Genomic DNA, 23888 nt, shown 5'->3' with positions numbered 1-23888 from the left:
TTCATTCAATGTGGTGTCTGATATCCTGAGTAAGATGAAAAGCCTTAAAGTATTACTACAATTATATACAGTCTACTTATACAACAGATAATCTGCATTAGTATCAGTAAGGTCAAAAATATAACTGTATTTAATCTAAATCTTTCTACTATAAAATCTAAAGTCAGTAGACATATTAATGTTAATTTTATTTTTATCTGTTTTATAGTTTTATTAAAATTGTTAAAGCAGTTTGTGCCTATTATTATACTTGTTGATATTTGAGTAACAATATATTTTTTAATGTTTATTTATTTATTTTGAGAGAAAGAGTGTGAAAGGGGTAAGGGCAGAGAGACAGGGGGACAGAGGACTAGAAGCAGGCTCTGCTGATAGCAGAGAGCCTGATGTGGGGCTTGAACCCATGATCTGTGACATCATGACCTGAGCTGAAGTCAGATGCTTAACTGACTGAGCCACCCAGGTGCCCCTAGGTAACAATATCTTAAACATAATTTCATTTCAATTACCAAAGAACCAAAAAATTAGATTCCCATTAAAATGAATCTGCAGATAAACTAATTTTACCACTATTAAAATTTGAGAAACCAGGTACTGGCTAGGCTAATCACTATACCCAGACTTTCTTCCATTCAACTCATCCTCTAACCCACATTTCAGACTAGTCTTCCCAAAGAGACGTTACTCACCAACTTAAAAAGCTACAATGACTTTAGAACAAGACTACTTTGGCTCAATTCAAATTTGAAGTGGTGAAACAAAAAGATGACAACACTAAAATTGTAACCAGTTAACTTCCAAAAAGACTTTGGGGGGCTCATAGATTAAAATTCGCTGCAAAAGCACATGAAGATAAAAATGAACAGATGTACTCTGAAGGAAGTAGGTCAGGGAGATTAGAATATATTTTGTACACCTGAAACTAATGTAACCTTGTGTGTCAACTATACTTCAATTAAAAAAAAAAGAACACATGCACAATAAATTTGGTTCTAAAATTTGTGAAGCTAAGTAAAGGGGAAATTTATGGATGACACACTTTCTGTTTTTGTTTTACATAAACCCAACTATATTCAATCAGATTTTCCCCTCTTTTCTCCTACTTACCTTAAATCTAGTTTGGTTGGCTTTATAATTGTTTCATGAAGACAACTATACATATTCCAGATTTTTATGTGCCCACCTCTGCCTTCTCCCTCCTCTCAATTAAAGTCTACTCATCTTTCAAAGCTCAATTCCAATCCACATCCCCGACCTCTCTGTATTTCATTAATCTTTCTTTCCTCTAGATTCTGATAGCACAAATTCAGCTTGTATCACACTATTCAGCTTTTAATTTTAGCCAGTTTCACACTTTTCACTACCATGTACTACTTTTCCAAGATGATAGCTCCATGATAGCAGAAAATGTATCTCTTCTCTTTATTAGTCTTCTCAATACTAAATAGCCATTCAATATATATCTATTGGTTCTTTCTCTGAACAAAACTTTTATTGAGTACTTATAGACATAAATATACAATTTTTTCCTATATACACATATTTGTGTGAGCCAATAAATAGTCTCTGAACAAATTCTACTTTATCTTTTCAATACTTTCTTTTACTAAGGGTTTAATTGTGAAAATTTGAAATTGGTTCTGGAGATAGCTTTGTGTATTTTAGGGGAACTGAGGGAAAAGGATAATATGTATGGTTAGATTGTGAAGTAGTACATAAAATGACATTTGACAGCACTGAAATCCCCAGTGTTGACCACATAAAAATGGACAACAACTCGATGGGAAAAATTTCCTTAGAAGACTCTTTTGACTAACCACATTACAACATCATTCTGAGAGGCTGTATTTTATCTTATTCTGAGCACTAGTTATAAAATACAATAACCATACATATCATAATCTCAATACAAATGCAGACTTTGTATACATTGCTTACAAAAGTGTTTCTGTCAGGATTATTTAGCTACCTTTTAAAATATACTCCAGTAATGAATCCTTTCTTATATATAAGAATAACTAGATCACGTAAAACTACAATTTCTATCAGTATAAAATGTTATACTCTATAAATGAATTTATTCTTTTATTTTCTATAGTAATACAAATAGAATTAAATTCTACTGAAAATATAGGGCATCTTCCATGATGGCTGTATTTATGAATAGGCCTATTCTGAATCAACACCTCATTCTTGCCTTAAGGATTAGGACTTTTATTTCAGTTAATATTTTCTTTGACCTCACTATAGCACATTATATTGTTGACAATTATTTCTTCCACAAAACTCTCTCCTCTCTCGGTTTGCATATTACTACTCTTTCTTAATTTTCAAATTACCTCTTTGCCTGATCCTTTTCTGTTTCTATTATAAACTACCATTCTTTTCCTTGTTCCTTATATGTTAGTAATTTTCAGGGTTTTATTCTTTGCCCTTTCCCGTATTATTCTATGTACTTCCTATGTGGAATTCTCTATGGAGATATTCATCCACTTGCAAAACTTGTAGTACTCTACCTCCTTTATGCTAATGGATCTCAATTTTACATTCCATGGGCTCTAGTCTACAGCTTCATTCACCTTCTGAATATTTTTCCTGATTGCTCTCAATTGACTTCACATTTAAGATACAAAATGAAATGATTTCCTTTACTTTGATGTTATTCTCTCCTGTTCACATCTCCTTATTTTGATGAATGGAATCATGAATGGATTGCATTGGGTCCGCACCCCCAAATTCTTATGTTGCAGCTCTAGCCCCTGTATTACCTTAGAATGTGTCTTTATTTGAAAATAGGGTCTTTACAGAGGTGATAAGTTAAAATGAAGTCATTAGGGTAAGGAATAATCCAATATGACTGGTGTTCTTATAAAAAGGAGAAATTTGCTCTCCTTCAAACAGTAAAGTCTCCAGGGTTATGTCAAAAGATAGCAGCATAAGAGGACACTGGGATCACCTCTTCCTGCTGATCACTTATATTCCACCCACATCGGCCTAAATAACCCAGAAAACCGCCAGAAGACTAGCAGAACAGCCTCTCCAGAGCCAAGCGTAGACAAGAGGTCCACGGAAGAGCGTAGGAAGGGCAGAGAGGTGGTGCATGCTACACAACTGGCAGGAGGGAGCCAGGCGGTGGAGGGGCAGCCCACCAGGAAAGGCAGAGCCCCCAAAGTCTGGCTTGCAAAAGTGGAGGGGCCAGACTGTGTGAGTTCTGACAGCCAGTGGGACTTAACATCTGTAATGTTAAAAGTCTGCTCTCAGAGACTGGGGAGGGCGAGAGGACGCCGGGAGGGAGAGTTGTTGAGTCCCAAAAGGACAGAGCTCGGTGGGGGAAGAGAGGTGCAGGCAAGAGCCATTTTCCTCTCCCATTCCCCAGCCGAAATTCCAAAGGGAACCAGTTCCCATCACTGAAATTGCTTGCACCTCAAGAAAGCCCAACAATGTGCTTCTGTGGATCCATCCCTCTGACAAGACTGCCTCTCTCCTGGTGCTGCAAGGCCCCTTCTGCAGGGGACCACCCATAGCAAAGCTATCTAAGCCTGCTCCTCCCACTTCTGTGCAGCTTGTGGATCCACCCAGTCTAATACAACCTTGGCCAGATCCCATCGAAGCAGCACCACACGCCTGGCAGTGTGCAAGCAGCACAGATGGGGACACACCACTCCAGAGTAAGTCCTGCCACTGGGAGAGGGGAAGATAAGTACACACCAGTCTGACTGTGGCCCTAGTGGTGGGTTGGGGGCAGACATCAGGTCTGACTGTGGCCCCGCTCACCAACACAAGTTTCTCCAGACAGCACAGGGAAAGTGCCTTACAGTTTGGAGCTACCACAGGGACTACCCAAAATGACAAAATGGAAGAATTCTCAAAACAAACTCCAGCTAACGAATTGATCAAAACCAATTTGAAAATATAATGGAATAAGAATTTAGAATAATAGTCAAAAAATTAATTACTGGGCTTGAAAAAAAGCATACAGACAGCAGAGATCTATTGCTACAGAAATCAAGGGACTAAAAAATAGTTATTATGGACTAAAAAATGCTATAAATGAGGTACAAAATAAAATGGAGGCAGCCATAGCATGGATTGAAGAGGCAGAGGAGAGAATAGGTGAATTACAAGATAAAATTATGGAACAAGAGGAAGCTGAGAAAAAGAGAGATAAAAAAATCCAGGAATATGAGGGGAGAATTAGGGAACAAAGTGATGCAATGAAATGGAACAATATCCATATAATAGGAATTCCAGAAGAAGAAGAAGAGAGAGAAAGGGGCTGAAGATGTACTTGAACAAATCATAACTGAGAACTTCCCCAATGTGGGGGAGAAAGCAGGCACTGAAATCCAAGAGGCACAGAGAACTCCTTTCAGACATAACTTAAATCAATATTCTGCATTAATTATCACAGTAGAACTGGCAAAATACAAGGATAAGAGAGAATTCTGAAAACAACTAGGAATAAACGGGCCTTAACATACAAAGGTAGACATTAAGGGTCATAGCAGACCTATTTAGTTAAATGTGGCAGGCCAGAAAGGAATGGCAGGAAATCTTCAATATGATGAACAGGAAAAATATGCAGCCGAGAACCCTTTATGCAGCAAGTCTCTCATTCAGAATAGAAGGAGAGATAAAGGTTTTCTCAAACAAACAAAACCTGAAGGAATTCATCACCACTAAACCAGCCCTACAAGAGATCCTAAGGGGGACTCTGTGATCGAAATGTTGCAAGGACCATAAAGTGCCAGAGACATCAATACAAGCATGAAACCTACAGACATCACAATGACTCTAAACCCATGTGTTTCAATAGTAACACTGAATGTAAATGGAGTAAATACTCCAACCAAAAGACATGGGTATCAGAATGGATAAGAAAACAAGACCCATCTATTTGCTGTCTACAAGAGATTCATTTCAGACCTGAGGCCACCTTCAGATTGAAAGTGTGGGGATGGAGAACTATATCATGCTACTGGAAGTCAAAAGACAGCTGGATTAGCCATACTTATATCAGACAAACTAGACTTTAAATTAAAGGCTGTAACAAGAGATGAATAAGGGCATTATATAATAGTTACAGGGTCTATCCATCAAGAAGAGCTAACAACTATAAATGTCTATGCACTGATTGTGAAAGCCCCCAAATATATAAAATAATTAATCACGAACATAAAGCAACCTTATTGATAAGAATGTGGTATTGCAGAAGACTTTAATACTCCACTTATAACAATGGATAGATCATCTAGACAGAGAATCAATAAAGAAACAAGGGCCCTGAATGATACATTGGATCAGATGGACTTGACAGATATATTTAGAACTCTGCATCCCAAAGCAACAGAATATACTTTCTTCTCAAGTGCACATGGAACGTTCTCCAAGATAGATCACATACAGGGCCACAAAACAGCCCTTAATAGGTATAAAAGAACTGAGATCATACCATGCACACTTTCAGACCACAATGCTATGAAACTTGAAATCAACCACAGGAAGAAGTCTGGAAAATGTCTAAAAGGATGGAGGTTAAAGAACACCCTACTAAAGAATGAATGGGTCAACCAGGCAATTAGAGAAGAAAGTAAAAAATATATGGAAACAAATGAAAATGAAACGACAACAATCCAAACGCTTTGGAATGCAGTGAAGGAAGTCCTGAGAGGAAAGTACAGTGCAATCCAGGCCTATCTCAAGAAACACGAAAAATCCCAAATACAAAATCTAACAGCACACCTAAAGGAACTAGAAGTAGAACAGCAAAGACACCCCAAACGCAGCAGAAGAAGAGAAATAATAAAGATCAGAGCAGAAATAAACAATATAGAATCTAAAAAAAAAAAAAAAAACTGTAGAGCAGATCAATGAAACCAAGAGTTGTTTTTCTGAAAAAATAAAAAAAAAAATGATAAACCTCTAGCCAGGCTTCTCAAAAAGAAAAGAGAGAGGACGCAAATAGATAAAATCACAAATGAAAATGGAACTATTACAACCAATCCCTCAGAAATACAAGCAATTATCAGGGAATACTATGAAAAACTATATGCCAACAAACTGGACAACCTGGAAGAAATGGACAGATTCCTAAGCACCCTATACTTCCAAAACTCAAACTGGAAGAAATAGAAAACTTGAACACACCCATTACCAGTGAAGATGAATCAGTTATCAAAAATCTTCCAACAAATATGAGTCCAGCACCAGATGCCTTCCCTGGGGAATTCTACTACACATTTAAAGTAAAGATAATACTTATCCTTCTCAAGCTGTTCCAAAAAATAGAAAGTAAAGGAAAACTTCCAGATTCATTCTATGAAGCCAGCATTCCTTTGATTCCCAAACAAGACAGAGACCCAGCAAAAAAAAGAGAACTATAGGCCAATATCCCTGATGAATGTGGATGCAAAAATTCTCAACAAGATACTAGAAAATTGAATTCAAGAGCATATAAAAAGAATTATTCACCATGATCAAGTGGGATTCATTCCTGGGCTGCAGGGCAGGTTAAATATTTGTAAATCAATCAATGTGATGCCTCACATTAACAAAAGAAAAGAACCATATGTTCCTGTCAATCGATGCAGAAAAAGCATTTGACAAAATTCAGCACCCTTTCTTAATAAAAACCCTCGAGAAAGGCAGGATGGAAGGAACATACATAAACATCATAAAAGCTATTTAGGAAAAGCCCACAGATCATATCCTCAATGGGGAAAAGCTGGGCGCTTTCCCCCTGAGATCAGGAACACGACAGGGATGTCCACTCTCACTGCTGTTGTTTAACATAATGTTTGAAGTTCATCAGCAATCAGACAACAAAAGGAAATCAAAGGCATCAAAATGGGCAAAGATGAAGATAAGCTTTCACTTTTTGCAGATGTCATGATATTACACATGGAAAATCCGATAGACTCCACCGAAAGTCTGCTAGAACTAATACATGAATTCCGCAAAGTCACAGGATACAAAACCAGTGTACAGAAATCAATTGCATTCTTATACACTAATAATGACGCAGCAGGAAGACAAATAAAGAATCCCATTCACAATTGCACCCAGAAGCATAAAATACCTAGGAAAAAACCTAACCAAAGATGTAAAAGATCAGTATGCTGAAAACTACAGAAAGCTTACGAAGGAAATTGAAGAAGATACAAAGAAATGGAAAAACATTTCATGCTCATAGATTGGAAGAATAAATATTGTTAAGATGTCAATACTACCCAAAGCTATCTACACATTCAATGCAATCCCAATCAAAATTGCACCAGCATTCTTCCCGAAGGTAGAACAAGCAATCCTAAAATTTGCATGGAACCACAAAAGACCCCGAATAGCCAAAGTAATTTTGAAGAAGACCAAAGCAGGAGGCATCACAATCCCAGACTTTAGCCTCTACTCCAAAGCTGTAATCATCAAGACAGCATGGTATTGGCACAAAAACAGACACATAGACCAATGGAATAACATAGAGACTCCATAATTGCACCCACAAAAGTATGGCCAACTAATCTTTGACAGTGCAGGAAAGAATATCCAATGGAAAAAAGACAGTCTCTTTAACAAATGGTGTTGGGAGAACTGGACAGCAAAGGCAGAAGAATGAAACTAGACCACGTTCTTACACCATTCACAAAGATAAACTCCAAATGAATAAAGGACCTGAATGTAAGACAGGAAACTATCAAAACCCTAGAGGAGAAAGCAGGAAAAGACCTCTCTGACCTCAGCTGTAGCAATTTCTTACTTGACACATCTCCAAAGGCAAGGAAATTAAAAGCAAAAATGAACTGTTGGGACCTCATGAAGATAAAAATCTTCTGCACTGCCAAGGAAACAATCAACAAAACTAAAAGGCAACTGATGGAATGGGAAAAGATATTTGCAATGACATATCAGATAAAGGGCTAGTATCCAAAATCTATAAGTAACTCACCAAACTCAACACTCGAAAAAGAAATAATCCAGTGAAGAAATGGGCAGAAGACATGAATAGACACTTGTCTAAAGAAGATGTCCAGATGGCCATCAGGCAAATGAACAGATCCTCAACATCACTCCTCATCAGGGAAATACAAATCAAAAACCACACTGAGATACCACCTCACACCGCTCAGAGTGGCTAAAATGAACAAATCAGGAGATTCTAGACCCTGGCGAGGATGTGGAGAAACGCGAACCCTCTTGCACTGTTGGTGGGAATGCAAACTGGTACAGCTGCTCTGAAAAACAGTGTGCAGGTTCCTCAAAAGATAAAAATAGATCTACCCTATGACCCAGCAATAGCACTACTAGGAATTCACCCAAGGGATACAGGAGTGCTGATGCATAGGGGCACTTGTACCCCAATGTTTATAGCAGCACTTTCAACAATAGCCAAATTATAGAAAGAGCCTAAATGTCTATCAACTAATGAATGGATAAAGAAGTTGTGGTTTATATATACAATGGAATACCACTTGGCAATGAGAAAGAATGAAATATGGCCTTTTGTAGCAAAGTGGATGGAACTAGAGAGTGTGATGCTAAGTGAAATAAGTCATACAGAGAAAGACAGATACCATATGGTTTCACTCTTATGTGGATTCTCAGGAACTTAACAGAAGACCATGGGGGAGGGGAAGGAAAAAAAATGTTAGAGAGGGAGAGAGCCAAACCATAACAGACTCTTAATGACAGAATAAACTGAGGGTTTATGGGGAGTGGGAGGGAGGGGAAGGAAAAAAAAGTTAGAGAGGGAGAGAGCCAAACCATAAGAGACTGTTAAAAACAGAATAAACTGAGGGATGATGGGGAGTGGGAGGGAGCAGAAAATGAGTGATGGGCATTGAGCAGGGCACCTGTTGGGGTGAGCACTGGGTGTTGTATGGAAACCAATCTGACAATATATTTCATATTTTAAAAAATTTAAAAAATTAAAAATTAAAAAATAAAAAGGATAAATTTAAAAATAGACCCTCATAAATGTTGGATGCCATATAAAGATGAAGGCAGAGTTGAGAGCAATGCTTTTACAAGCCAAAGAATGCCAAATATTGCCAGCAAACCACTGGAAGCTGAGAGAGAGACCTGGAAAAGGTCCTTCCCTAGCACCTTCAGAGGGAGCATGGCCCTACCGATACCTTGATCTTGGATTTATATCCTTCTAAACTATGAGACATTAAATTTCTGTTGTTTAAGACACTTAGTTTGTGGTACTTTGTTACAGAAAGCCTAGAAAACCAATAGAGCCATCATACACCAAGTCATAAAAATGAAAACAAAAAGCTGAAATACCCCAAACCATCACCCTGGATTTCTTCCTTTTTTTTCACCCTCAAATCCAACTGCTCAATAAGTTAAGTTCTTTCTCACTCCTTGAAGCATTCTTGGATCAATTTCTTCATCATCATCATCTCCACTGCCACTGTTCTAGGTCTGGCATTCTTCCATTGTGTAGGCTTTTATAATAGACCCGTTTTGAATCTCTCCTACTTCTACCTTTATCACCACCCCATCAACCTTCCATGTTGTTAGGAGATTCTTGAAGAGAAGCTGGAAATGTCTCCTTATCACCCAAGCAATAAAAAAAAAAAATCAAACACCTTAGTACCCAAGGTCTTTCACGAGAATTCATTTTACCAGCTTTTCATGCCTATGCTTTAGTAATGTTGAACTTGTGTCTCTTCCTTGGATATATCATGCTCTCCCATTGCCTCCACAAATGCTGCTCCCTTTCTTGAAACATATTTCTCTTCTTTTTCCTTTCCTTTCCCCAGAAACTCCTACTAATTCAGCTTGAACTTTATACTGTGACTGTTCTTGTGCTGTCTCCTCCACTTTACCATGAGCTCTAGAAGCACAGGAATTGTCATTTGCATCTGTTTTCCTTGGTGCCTAGAATATATTAGAATAAATATACAAATAAGAATGTTCTTTTGTTTATCCACAAAGTAAAAATATTAGAGCATAATATTTACAAATAACTGTGTTTGTGTATGAAAACTATTCTTTAGGTAAGTTAATTCAGTTTTGATTATTTTTTTCCCATAAAGATGGCTGGTCATATCTGTCTTTCATAGTTCAGGATATACTGCAAATCTTTTATTTTTCCTGTGTGTTTTGCAGTCTCCAATGAGAGAGTTCTATTGAAGATCTGTTAGTTCAATGGTCACTACAGGACACAGTTAAATTCATCTTTCCATTCTTTAGACCTTTAAAAAATTTTGGGTCTGTCAACTCTCCTTAGATATCTTATAAAAGAATAAAAACAGTCAGTTTGCTACTACAGTCATATAGTGACATAAGAGAAATGAAACACTGCATTACTATACAGAATGCCTAATTGCTGCTTTCTCCTTAAATAACCAAAATCATGCTTGATACCATTTTGTTTTATGAAGGGAAAGGGTGAAATGATCCTCATTTATACTAGGTTGCATATGTTGTTTGATAAAACTCCACCTTCCCCCAATCTAGTGAGTTCCCTCATATTGTATTATTGCCTCCAGGTAGCAAATGCTGGAGCACATTTTTATTTTATCTTTAAATAGTAAGAAAACCATTCCCAGTTATGCATATCTCTCTTTTTTCCTTCCCTACGTAGGGATAGGGTGCCAACATACACATACAGAGCTTAGTTAACACATCACACACACAAAAAGACATATTGTCAAAAAATATTCAGTGTTTTCTTGTGAAACGGTAGCAAGTCCCTTTGGACCACAACATTGAAAATGTTCCACTAAACCTTTAATGTGAATTTGCTCAATGGGTCTGTGCATACAGGTGTAGAACAACTACTAGATTTGATATCTGAATAAATTCAAGTTCCCATTAGAGCCTGACTGCTTCAATGACCCCATTATTTTGCTTCCGCTGCTCCCAGAACTGATCAAATTAATTATTCTGACTAACGAAACATTTGGGACATGAATTTCTGATTTGTTTTAAACCACATGGGACATCTAAAAGTGCTTCACTTGAAAAAATCACAATACAGAAGAAATGACTATGAGAATATGTTAGATGCTTAGAAGTAGGGCAGGGCAGAGATCCATGCTGGGTACACAGATACTCCCTTTCCTGGAATGGTACTCTGTTTAGATTGCTCTTTATCATCAGTTAATGGTTTACATATATGAATCTCATTATATTATATTCACATTTGCTATTCCTACAATATTTACCTTTCCTCCCAGACTCTTCCTTTTCTTTTGTCAAACAAGACAGTTTTTCAATTCATTTTTCTACATGATTCATACATGTAGCCCTTCCTTCCCCCACCTTAAAATATCAGTTATCATATTGTGTACATTTCCAATCTCAGTAACATTTCAGTAGTAACATGAAGCTAGCATTGCAATCATCCCTATGCAGACATAATAATATATGATGAAGTGGAAAACATTCTCATAGTTTATATACTTTATTGTACTAATCACTCCTTGATGCTTCCATTTAGTTCTTATAGCTTGTTATTTATGATTTCCACATTTTACTTCAAAAGTTTCTTTGTTTGCCTTATGTGTTGTATTATGAAATGGTATGTTAATTTCCTGTTGTAATTAATCACCATGACATCACACACCAAATTAAATAAAATAAAACTTCAAAATTTTTATCAGCTCATAAGTTTTATTTAATTGAAATCATTAAAGTAGATAATTTTGCTTCATGTTTGGATTCTATTTAAATTGCTCATATAATTTTGCATTGCTTTGTATCAAGTCTTCTATATACCATTATAATAATTTTATATCAATAGTATACATTAAATGAGGAAAAACAGCATACCTTTTTTTTTTGAAAAAAATATCTTTCTTAAAAATATGCTGCTTTCTATGGAGGTCTGGGTGGCTCAGTCAGTTAAGTGTCTGACTTTGGCTCAGGTCATGATCTCATGGTTCATGAGTTCAGGCCCCATGTCAGGCTCTGTGCTGACAGTTCAGAGCTGGAGTCTGCTTTAGATTCTGTGTCTCCATCTCTCTCTGCCCTTCCCCTGTTCATGTTCTGTCTCTTTCTCAAAAATAAATAAACATTAAAAATTTTTAAAAAATATGCTTCTTACTAAAAATGTCTTGTATATGTTAAAAACTACATTATGAGCCATAACACACAGCATGCCTTCTTTTTGTTGGGAACTAGACACTTGAAAGCACCATGGAAGAAAAGAAAGAGCAATGTCCTAGGCCCTGAAGAGAATGGCCTACTGAACTGATGCCTAGTTTTTGTCAAGCAAGAATAGGTATAATATTTCAGACCTCCCGTGCTTACTATCAAGATAAGATAAAATCTCTGTAGAGTACCAGGGAACAATGGGTGACATATAATAGGCATTCAATTCATTCCATGTTAGCTACATATAAAACTGAAACTTAGTTGTGTGTGCCAATCTGGTGGAGGGGAGAAAAACTATCAACTGACAGGTAAAGGTTAAGATATGAGCTACTGAGTATTGAGAGGAAGGTAGAGAAACTAAGCAATAGCAAGCTTTACACTTTGTGTATTTATTTAGTAGGGGCAAAGAATTTATACTGAGGAAAGATATAAAATGCAGATTGTCAGGATTTATGATGAAAAGATTTCTCATTACTATAATAAACGGTGATCAAGAAATGCCTCATCAGACTTATGGAAGATAATGAAAGCAACTACAACTTCAATTACATCCCTGATTTATAGATAATGTTGCAACATCTCAAACACTGAACATATTTTACCACAATCTATTTGCATATATGTGTATATGTGTATGTGTTTTAGGGGTATGATGAGGAATCATTTTTCATTTCATTCTTTTCAAATTACAACGCACTTAAATAACTGTTCCAGAAAGAAAATGCAAATGAACATTAAACTACTGATATTCCTTCAAATTCTTTTCCAATATGTGTCAACATACATGCATTATAGATATAATCAGTGTTTATACACTCTCTTGTGGTCTAATTCTTTCACTTAACATTGTTTCGTGTTTTGTGAATTGTCATGCAATAGAACCACCATCAAACTGTTATCTGTTTCTCTACAGCAATCCCAACACCTCACTTTGTGCTTAGACATTCTAATAGCTGTATGTTTCTAGCTTACTGTTAATTAATTTTAAAAGTTTTTAAAAATTTATTTACTTTGAAAGAGAGACTTTGACCCTCCCCCACTCATGCTCTGTCTCTTTCTCAAAAATAAACATTAAACAAATTTTAAAGAGAGGAGAGAGAGATAGCACTCTCTACATTGCCAGAACAGAGCCTGATGCAGGGCTTGAACTCATGAACCGTGAGATCATGAGCTGAGCCAAAATCAAGGGCCAAGACGCTTAATGAACTGAGCTACCCAGGCACCCCCTTACTGTTATTTTAATTTGAATTTTTTACCTGTAGGCGAAAAGTGTGTTTTTCCGTGTGATGATTTATTGCGTATGTTTTAATCCACGTAGACTTCCTCTCTTCACCTCTTTTTTCTCCTTATGTGAACAGCCTCGTGAACCATGTCTGTAAGACCCTCACAAATTATGTTCAATATCGACATGATCTAATTTGTTGATTACTGCACCAAAACTGTATAACTAAATGGTATAGCTATATATCTAATCAGTGTCAATTCTTTGATGCTTTGGAACCCAATATCCAAATGGTCTTCAATTCCTCTGATAAATCTCTAAAAGTTTCCTCATTCTATTCTTTTCTCTCCCAGATGACTTTGGTCTCCTCACAGTTAATTTCTTTTTAAATGGTTTTTGTAAATTTTACTTGTAGCAAGAATTACTATCAAACTCCATTCATTGGGCCAGAGACCCTTGTGGTGTTAGTGAAAGACTTGCCCCTCATGTAGTATACTATTTGTGGGTTCCTCAGGCAGCCAGTGGCCTTAACTCCAAGCTCTATGTGCACTCACAAGTTTTAAAATCAATTTAGGAAGATAACTAAAATATACACCTGACCATATAATCCAGTCATTAGTTAGTAAATCTCTATTTATTGATTACAGGCTAAAAATAAACTTTTTGAGAATAGCCTACAAAGCTTTTATAATCTGGCTTAATCTCATTCACAGCCCAGCCTTATTCTGTCATTGTTTCCATACATTCTACATTACATGTAAATGGACTGCTCATTGTTCTTGAATATCCTTTCTTGCTTTTCTTCTACCAGGCCTTTTACTCATGTCATTTCACCATCCTCATTAGGCTGTGGTCCCCTTTCTCACTATTCTACTCTGAGTGTCTATCTTACACATCTTTTACACTTCATCTTAAATATGACTGATTTCCTAAAGCTTTTTTCTAATATTTCTCAGCTGAATATGGCTTCTCCGATATTTGAACCCCAAAGCAGCTTGTAGTTTCTTTATTTTCTCAGGTAAGAATTGCTTATTTGTTTTATCCTCTTTTGAATAGCTTGTAAGCTATTGAGGACAAGAGCTGCAACACACATTTTTCTGCAAATGCTTTGTAAATAATAGGTGTTCAATATTTTTTCTTGAATTAAATATTTCCCAAGGTCTGAAAATTCTTATAACACCAAAAATATTGCCCCATATATGCTTGGATCATCCCAGCACTTAGCACATATAGGGAATGAATAAAAATAAGAAATATGAATGCTTTCAAAGTTATATGATTGGATGTAACTGAAGAAAATATATATTCCTATCTTCCTAAATATAAGGCATGCCTCCCCACTCCACTTATATCTCAGGAAAAGGAAACTATCTTATATTCAAGTCCTTACAAACTCTTTAATTATAAGTGCCTTATCTAAATTATTTTATTTTTAATATTAAAGTGCTCTTTGAAGAACTCAGTATGGGACCTCAATTAATATAAGTTTTAGGTGAGGGGTGCCTGGGTGGTTCAGTTGGTTAAGTGTCTGACTCTTGATTTTGGCTCAGGTCATGGTCTCACAGGTCTTGGGTTTGAGCCCCATGTCGGGTTGTGTGCTAACATCACGGAGCCTGCTTGGGATTCTTTCCCTCTCTTTCCGCCTCTCCCCCACTTGTGTGTGTGTGCACACACATGCTCTCTCTCAAAATAAAATAAACTTAAAAAATATGAGTTTTAGGTGATTACAGAGGCACATTTAGAGAATTGGGGTGGGGGATTAAAGACAATGAAATGTAACATAGACCTAAGGATTATTTAGGGGGTGTGACTTCACAATATTAATCTTATTATATCAGTGTAAAAAAGACTTTGAAAGATCACTTAAAATTGCAAAGCAGTAAATACCTAGAGAAGATAAAAAATACATTTAAAATGAATTGGATAATCAATTTACCTAGTACTATGCAAATGGATATTTGTGGCTTGAGATCAAGATGACAGTGATGCACCTATTAGTGTTATATCGCTCTCTACCTAACAACTTAGATGATCATGAATATAGCGTGTTCCAGAAAACTGTTAGGTGACTCCAAATTGGTTCTCAAGCTTACAGAAACAATGATGTCAAGGATATTTGTGAGAATTTGAACAAAACTGTTTTTGCAAAATGGGATGGTGGGGGAAGAAAGCAGTAGTTCTTCATGAAGACATTATTTTAAGCCATATGCAATTTGAATCCATCCATGTAATTAAATTTATCACACTTAGATGCTTTACTGTATCATTTACATTACCAAAAAGCTATTTATATTCAAAATGGTCAAAAAAACTTTAAAAAATCATATTAGGAAAACGTAGGCACACCTTATCCATCACATCTGTTACAAGCTTTTGAATACAGGGTAATACACATAGCTTCAAAGCCCACAGTAATACTAAGAACTGCTATTTATTTAGTATTTACTAGGTGCCATGCACTTTGTTAAGTGACTTGCATATCTTACATATCAATGATTCTTCAAACAATCCTATAGAGTAGGTATTATGAAGCCGTTTTACAAATGAATAGTATGCCTCCAAGAAATTAAAAACTTGCTCAGGGTGCCTGGGGCGCTCCACCGGTTAACCTTCAGGCTCAGGTCATGACCTCATGGTTCGTGGGTTTGAACCCCAGGTTGGGATTGCACTGACAGTGTGGGGCCTGATTGGGATTCTCTCTCTCACTCTTTCTCTGCCCCTCCCCTACTTGCATTTTCTCTCTCTCTCAAAAGTAAATAAATAAACTTAAAAAAAAAGCTTGCTCAAGATGATACAGTTAATAAGCAGTAGACCTCAATGAAGTTTCTAAGTCTATAACCTGAACCACTATACCATATGACCTCCATAAGCACTGTGCCTGAATTTCTAAGTCTGTGAATTTGACAGGATGGTGTTTTAATATAAACAAATGTGAAGTCAAAAGTAGAACAAGAACAAGGAGCTTTGTAATCCATAAATGTATTACCATCTTCAATACTAACCCTTTTAATACATTTTTTTTATTTTTAATACATTTTTAAACTAAAACCCTAAAGAATACCATACTCATAATCTATTTGGCCTCGCAATTCTATTTCTGGTGAGAGTCACCTCTGTAGAAAGGAGTGGTGTGTCCTCGGCTTCTCTAACCTTCTACTTGTTAACAATGGGTTTACAGTGCACAAATTGACCTGAATTACTTAAACCACTTTTTAACATTTATTTATTTTTTGAGAGACAGAGACAGAGCATGAGCAGGGGAGGGGCAGAAAGAGGGAGTCACAGATTCTGAAACAGGCACCAGGCTCTGAGCTGTCAGCACAGAGCCTGTCGGAGGGCTCTAACTCACAAACTGTGAGATCATGACCTGAGCCGAAGTTGGACGCTTAACTGACTGAGTGACCCAGGTGCCCCGACCTGAATTACTTTACTATTTAAAATGTGCTATTTCTTTACAACTTCTGGGGTAACTTATTCCATAAGTCACGTATAATAATTCCCTTTCCCTATTTTTTACCTCTGTAATGTTTCAAGGATACTCAGTTTCGATACTCTTGGGTTTGGTAAACAGGTTTGCATATGTCCTATCCAAACCTGTTATGATGTCATGGTTTGATGGATTCTGAGCATAGCCTCACTCAACCATTATCCTTCCTAACAGAAGAGCCCTAATTTTTTAGCCTTTCACAAGTAGCCTCACTACTTGCTAGTTCATTACAAATGTTTTCTCATCTTAAATAGCAGCAGCAACTTTTTAAAAAGAAGGAGCAACCAGAATTATATTTCATAAGTCTGGAGGACCGTAATGTTGTACTAAGGAAGTAGCCTGTCTTCTGTTTGGATGCCAGTCTCTTTCCAGACACTGACCAGCAGAATGTTGACCTTTGTGGGTATAGCAACTTCTTGAACTAATTTTTTTTAGGGAACAGTTACCAGTTACTCCAAGATTCCTTTTCAAGATTGGAACTGACAAGTAGGAGCCTGCCAGCCTATGAATGCACCCTGGCTTATTTAACCTTCATTTTTTCCCATAACTGCATTACCTTACCCACATGTAAGCTAATCTGCCACTTCTCTGCCCACTCACAAGCCTCAAGAGAGCTTCCTGCAGTTTATCCCTAGCAGATTGACATTTCACCTTTGGTGAACTCAGAACAGTTGGGGGTCAACTGAAAACTCTTACTTAGGTTTCCTTAACTTATTGATAGAATCAACTACTTCCTCGAAGTAATTAAAGTAATAATGTTTGAAATAGAAGGAAAAATATTAAATGTAAAATTATCTTTAAATTAAACAAGTGCTTCATATAATGATAGTTTTTTTTTTCTTAATTTCACCCTTCACAGTGTTGATAAAAAGTAGATGGTAATATAAGCCTAGATTTAGACACGCTACTGGCCTCCAGTTTCTGAAGGCATAAAACTGAAGGATTAATCTGCCAAATATCCTCAAATGCATTTACTATCATTGTCATCGATCCTTCCAATTGACCCCCCCCAGGTTGCTTTCTAATTCTATATCCCTCTTACATATTTAAAGAGCTTAATGTTTATCATTTCTTCATTTTTAAAACTTTTATTTCCTACTCAAGGAAGCCTTATTAATTTTCATAAGACTCCCTTTACAGATTTTAAGATAAATAAAATAGATTTCCAGTCTTTTCAGATATGTTTCAATTGTATCAGGGCTTATTATGAATTAAGAAAAAATCAATTAGCAGAATGGTAATTTTCCCACAGACATTTCAACATAAAATAATGAAGACATGATTTTGAAACTCTGCTGTAGCTAATTTAGTATGTGAAGGAAACAAAATTCTGAAGTTTGAGGTATTTTTTTGAGTAATACAAAATTAATTGGCACAATCCAACTATACTTACTTTTGGGTGTGTCTGTGTGAATGCATTTCACAAAGTGGTTATTTTGGAGTAGGTAATTATAACTTAGGTATCTCCCTTGCCTACAGCCTTCAAAAAAATGAATTGAACAATTATAGAGTTGACTTAATATCTACTCTGGTTTTAAGTTCTAGTCTGAATATAGGTTGCTTTGCTAATTAAAGTTCCTAAATAATCTGACTCAAATATCATGTTATAAGTAGATGCAGCATGATATAGTGGAAACAACACAGAATTTGGATTTGGAGACCCTAGGCTCAAAGTTTGCTCAGCATCATGCCAGCCAAGAAATAGAAATGAATCATTTAACGTCTTGAATCCTCAGTCTCCTCACCTGAAAAATGAGGAGTGTAGTCTTATCTTATATGTTTACAGGTTTCTTCTGATGATTAAGATATGGTAAAATTAGTTAATAAACAATAGCTTATCAGGTAACCATAAAGTTTTATTATAATTGGTGTTATTAACTGCAAGGCCTATCTAAAGATAAACCCTCTTTCAAATGAGCCACTTTGTATCTTTTGTACTGTTGCCTTTCTATTTCATACTATGATCACTTGAAAAAATTTATGATTTTATGGCTGTATTCATAATAAAAATTATTTTTTTCCATGCCATCTTAATAAGCACAGAGGAAATAGCCTTGTTGTTTTTATTTGCCACTTTCTTTTTAGTTCAGGTCCTTCAGCACAAGCCACTCTGATGATGTTTAAAACCAAGATATCAAATGACACTGTCATGATCTGGAAATGTCTGCAAAGTCCAATAGGAAGTCTTAGAAAATGTCAGAATACCTCTAAGGCAAGGCAGATCTTCAGGAGTTTAATACTAAAGATGCAGCAGGGTGCTGGAGAAAGGCCTGTTTGAGGCTCAAAGGTCAAGCAACAAAAGCTTAATGCCAAGTAAAGTAAAAGGTCACTTAGCATTGTGATTAGTGATGCTGAATGGGTGCAGGGTGATATAACAGATACAGTCAACTAATACTTCCATTTCAAGAGGTGTCAGAATAGATATTTTCATCCATTCCCCTTCCTTTCTAGCAAGTAATTACTTAGAAAAGCCAACAACTGAAAACACATCCTAGGTAGCAGTCAACTGTTCAATGGTCAGTAGTCTGCTGTTGTTGAGTAGCATTTAAAAGGCATTGTAGTGGAGGATAAGTCACAGTCTTTAAGGGGAGAGAAATTATTTCTCTATATCTCTTAAGAATGGTGCTACTGATGTGTCTATCACTGTCAATTCAATTGCTGATTTTTCTTTGAAAGCAAAACGAATAAATACGTACAGAAACCTGGAACAGAAATTGATCCAGATAGGTGACACTAAATCAAATAATACACATAATAACATATGGCAGTAGTATAATGGTAAGCACTAAAGGCAGCAAGAAATCCCCAATAGCATTATCCCAATACCACCACCACCGATATCAAAATATTCCCCCAAATAGAAAATTAAAGGTTTGGGGCACCTGAGTGGCTCAGTCGGTTAAGTGTCCGACTGCGGCTCAGATCATGATCTCGCAGTCCGTGAGTTTGAGCCCTTCATCGGGCTCTGTGCTGACAGCTTGGAGCCTAGAGCCTGCATCGGATTCTGTGTCTCCCTCTCTCTCTGCCTCTCTCTGACTTGTGCTCTGTCTTTCTCTCTCTCTCTCTCTCTCTCTCTCAAAAATAAAGAAACCTTAAAAAATTAAAAAAAAAGAAAATTAAAGGTTTTTCTCCCCTTGTTGCAATGGTTGGCATAATAAAATCCTTGTCAGTGTTAACAGTCCATTTAAAGTATAATTGGAATTGGACCTATGGGTTCTTCATGTGGTATCATCAAAGTCTGAAGAATGTGAAATAGAAAATGACACATTTGAAAAAGAGAATATACATTTTAATCTCATTTTTATCTAGTCAGAGCATTAAAGGATTTACTTTCATAGCCAACTGGTTATTCATGTGTACTGTAGTAGCCCCCTGGGGTTTATATAGGTTAGACTGCAAGCTACTTGAGAACCTCTGTCTATCTTTAACACCTAACATGGGGCCTGCCACAAAGTTTGTGGCCAGTAAAACTATATTGAATTAAACTTAGAGAAATTTTGTTGTCATAGAACTTAGAGTGTTATATATAGATAGAAAAAATGATTAGATAGCAAGTGAGTGAAAATAGATGCCAGGAATTTAGATTGGAGACTCTCTTTTTTATGTTTGTATCTTTGCATCAAGTGCTCTTCCTGGCATGTGGGCGACACTCAGGAAATGTTGAGATATCAGTGTGTCACACAGAGAAGGTGAAATTAGATCAGGGTCCTGAGAGGTAGGTAGAATTTGAAGAGGTTTGTTCCCAATACTTAGCATCAGTTTCTAATGGAACTAGAGAGGGACATCTCTCCTCTAACCCCATACAGATTTCTTTTTTTTTTAATTTTTTTTCAACGTTTATTTATTTTTGGGACAGAGAGAGACAGAGCATGAACGGGGGAGGGGCAGAGAGAGAGGGAGACACAGAATCGGAAACAGGCTCCAGGCTCTGAGCCATCAGCCCAGAGCCTGACGCGGGGCTCGAACTCACGGACTGCGAGATGGTGACCTGGCTGAAGTTGGACGCTTAACCGACTGCGCCACCCAGGAGCCCCTAACCCCATACAGATGTATACGAGTCTCTTCTTTCTTAAAGTATGACCTCTTTTACATGATGTGCTACCTATTCCAATTTTCTGGTAGGTCATATTTGTATAAATCTCAGTTGGATACTGGACTAGAGGACAAATGTCAGTGAATATCTGTCTTAATGTAGGATAGAGCTACTTTTGACTTTAAATCCTCATGTTTTCATATCATTTAAATATGTATTTTGTTGCTTAAATTTTTACTTTGTTCTTGTTTTTATTTAGAAGATATTTGCCATGTCTACCCTACACATGGAAACAAAAAAAAGTAAGCATATAATATAGAGATGTAATACAATAATGTGGATGATTTTAGCGTTTTAAAAAAAAGCTTTGAATGCCTCTATTTATGGTAGATTATGTGAGCTGTTGTCTTTGTAAGGGTTTTTTTTTCCCTGAGTATCTGTTCTTTTTCAAATTTCTAGATCATTTCAACATAAGAATCCATTGACATGGCAAGAGTTCTTAAGACTTATTATTTACAACTTATTACTGCAAGTCAGAATTGTCTCAATATGGTACACGAATAAATCAGAGGTAACTTTGATGCTAAATCTGATGCACATCAAAGGAAAAATTAAGGACATTTTCTCAGATACTGAGAGGAGTGGAAGGAAGGGTTTTGGGTTCTGTGTAACAATTCCCCTGTAGGTTAGAAGTAGTATCTGTGAAGCAATCACTAGACATGCTGCTACGGATCCTTCATCTGCTTAAAGAAAGATCAACCATCTGAGATGGATTTCTCCAGCTGAGTGTATCTTGGCTAGTTGATCCAACATGAGAGGAAGACCAGCCATTAATTGAACTACATATACTCTAGTAGTTGCAATTTTGTGTTTCAGCACTGGGCCATGCTGGACTTGAATATTTTCCCTCTTAGGATTTCTATTTCAGGTTTAAACAACTGATACATACATAATATTCTTAGTAAAAAGTCAATTGAATTTTTAATTAAGTGAGTCTCAGAAGTTAAAGGCAATAAAGTCTATCCAAAAGTCTATCCAAAAACCAAAACAAAACAGGACAAAATCCTTAATATACAGAATGATAAAACATCTGGCTTACTGGCTGATGTATGATATGTGAACGGCATCCAATTCTCTGTTATGTTTAAGAAAAAAAATAAAATACTATAAAGTGTTGCAAATATTTAATTATCATAATTAAGATTCATTTTGAAGCAATTAATTTTATATCTTTGGCACAATGTGATAAGCTGACACACGTACAAAGCAATTATATAACTAAAATAAAAATATAGTTAGTGCACAAAACAGTAGTAAGAATAACAAAAATTATGTTTAATATTATGGAAATAAACATAGTGTTATGAGCTAAATTGTGTCCCTCCAAATTCCTATATTGAAATCCTAACCCCTAGTACCCTAGAATATGATTGTATGTGGAGATGGGGCCTAAAAGAGGCAAATAATTTAAAGTGGGGTTGTTAAGGAGGCCTTAGTCCAATTTGACTAGCACCCTAATAAGAAGAGAAAATTAGGGCACAGACAACACAGAGAAAGGAATGACCATGTGAAAACACAGTCAGATGGCAACCATCTACAAGCCAAGGAAAGACGCCACAGAAGAAACTGAACCTGCCAATACCTTGATCTTGGACTTTTAGCCTCCACAGAGAAAATTTCTGTTATTTAAGCCACCCAGTCTGCAATATTTGTCAAGTAACCCTAGAAAACTGATACACATAGTAATAATAAATCAACAACCACTCCCAGCCCTGCAAATTTCTTTGATTTAAAAGTTCTTTTTCTTTCGGGCTGTTCAGATAGAAGCATATATATTATTTTTCCATTCAGAATTGTATTATCACTAAAAAAACCTCTAGTCATCTTTAAATTTTCTTTTCATTTTATAGGAAAGAAATATGTATTTTCAAAAAGAAAATCTATTAAGTGAAGAATGAAATGGAATAGATGCCGTATTTTGAAGTGATGGTTCCAGAGCATAAAAACTTGCTCCTCAAAGTAGGTATTCTCAAATATAATTTAGCCCTGAAAGTTATAATTCCTTCCATTTGGAAGTCCATTATTTAATTGAGGTTGCATTAATCGCTGATTCAATGTATTAAGTATCTATTTCCAAAACTGACTTCCTGATTTTCATGTAAATTTTTCATTCTTCTCTCTAAATATGTACAAACAAAATAACTCATATGGATTAAGATATTTAGCTTTTTCATTTCTAAGAAATATGGTATATAGTAGCCCAAAAAATATTTCATAAATTAATGGAATTTTTTCCCTTAAGTGTTTTGTAGATTTCTATACTCAAAATCACTGAATTTATAGCTTGGAAGAAAATATCAAACATCATCTAATCATATATCCACATTTTACACAAGGAGAAATTGCTGAGGCCTAGAGAACCTTAGTTATCAGATCAAGGTTACACAGTTGTAGACTAAAAATTAATATTTTGACTTAAAGTCTATACTCTCACCATGATCACTGGGCCGAGTCAATGCTACTTTACCAAATCACTGTCAGAAATGTTTCATACACAACTATGGAACATGTAACTCATTTTTCTAGACTTCATGCTACAATTTGTTGGCTTTTGCCTTCACATTCCCATTTCTGTAGAATGGGGAAAAGGAAAAGAGGATATTTAAAAAGAACATCTTAGGAAGAAAGCTTTATGAAGAATTGCCAGTATGGGAAACTTTCTTTGGAAATTTCTCACCAGAGTGAGAAATCTACCTAGGGCCTTTTAAAAATAGCCATTGGCTTAAGCACATTATGAAGAAAAAAAATTAAAGAAAATAAACAACTATGACATGACTGTTTTACTGAATCATAACAACAAAAATATTACTTTCAAAATTCACAGAACCAGACAATAACCAGGAAGTGTTACTGATATCATTCATTATCAGCTGAAGCTTTGACAAACTCAAAACCAGGCTTGGACTATGTAGGCTGGTGTTATCAGGCAAAATTGCAAAGTAGGTGGCTTTCCACTTATTTTATAGCACTCTTTCACTGCC

The 23888-nt window shown here is 36.2% G+C and overlaps 1 protein-coding gene and 1 non-coding gene across 5 annotated transcripts in view; both read right to left on the bottom strand.

Moving 5' to 3' along the window:
- DIAPH2 (diaphanous related formin 2) overlaps positions 1 to 23888 on the bottom strand; it is a 1008663-nt gene that overhangs the window by 30971 nt on the left and 953804 nt on the right. The window lies entirely within an intron of this gene.
- Positions 13735 to 13882, bottom strand: LOC111558847. Its single transcript, XR_002739973.1, has one exon. It is a non-coding gene; the product is annotated as a small nucleolar RNA SNORA62/SNORA6 family (small nucleolar RNA).

Source organism: Felis catus, chromosome X (assembly GCF_018350175.1).
Source record: "Felis catus isolate Fca126 chromosome X, F.catus_Fca126_mat1.0, whole genome shotgun sequence".
Classification (NCBI taxonomy): domain Eukaryota; kingdom Metazoa; phylum Chordata; class Mammalia; order Carnivora; family Felidae; genus Felis; species Felis catus.
This window is presented reverse-complemented; position numbering and strand designations above follow the sequence as displayed.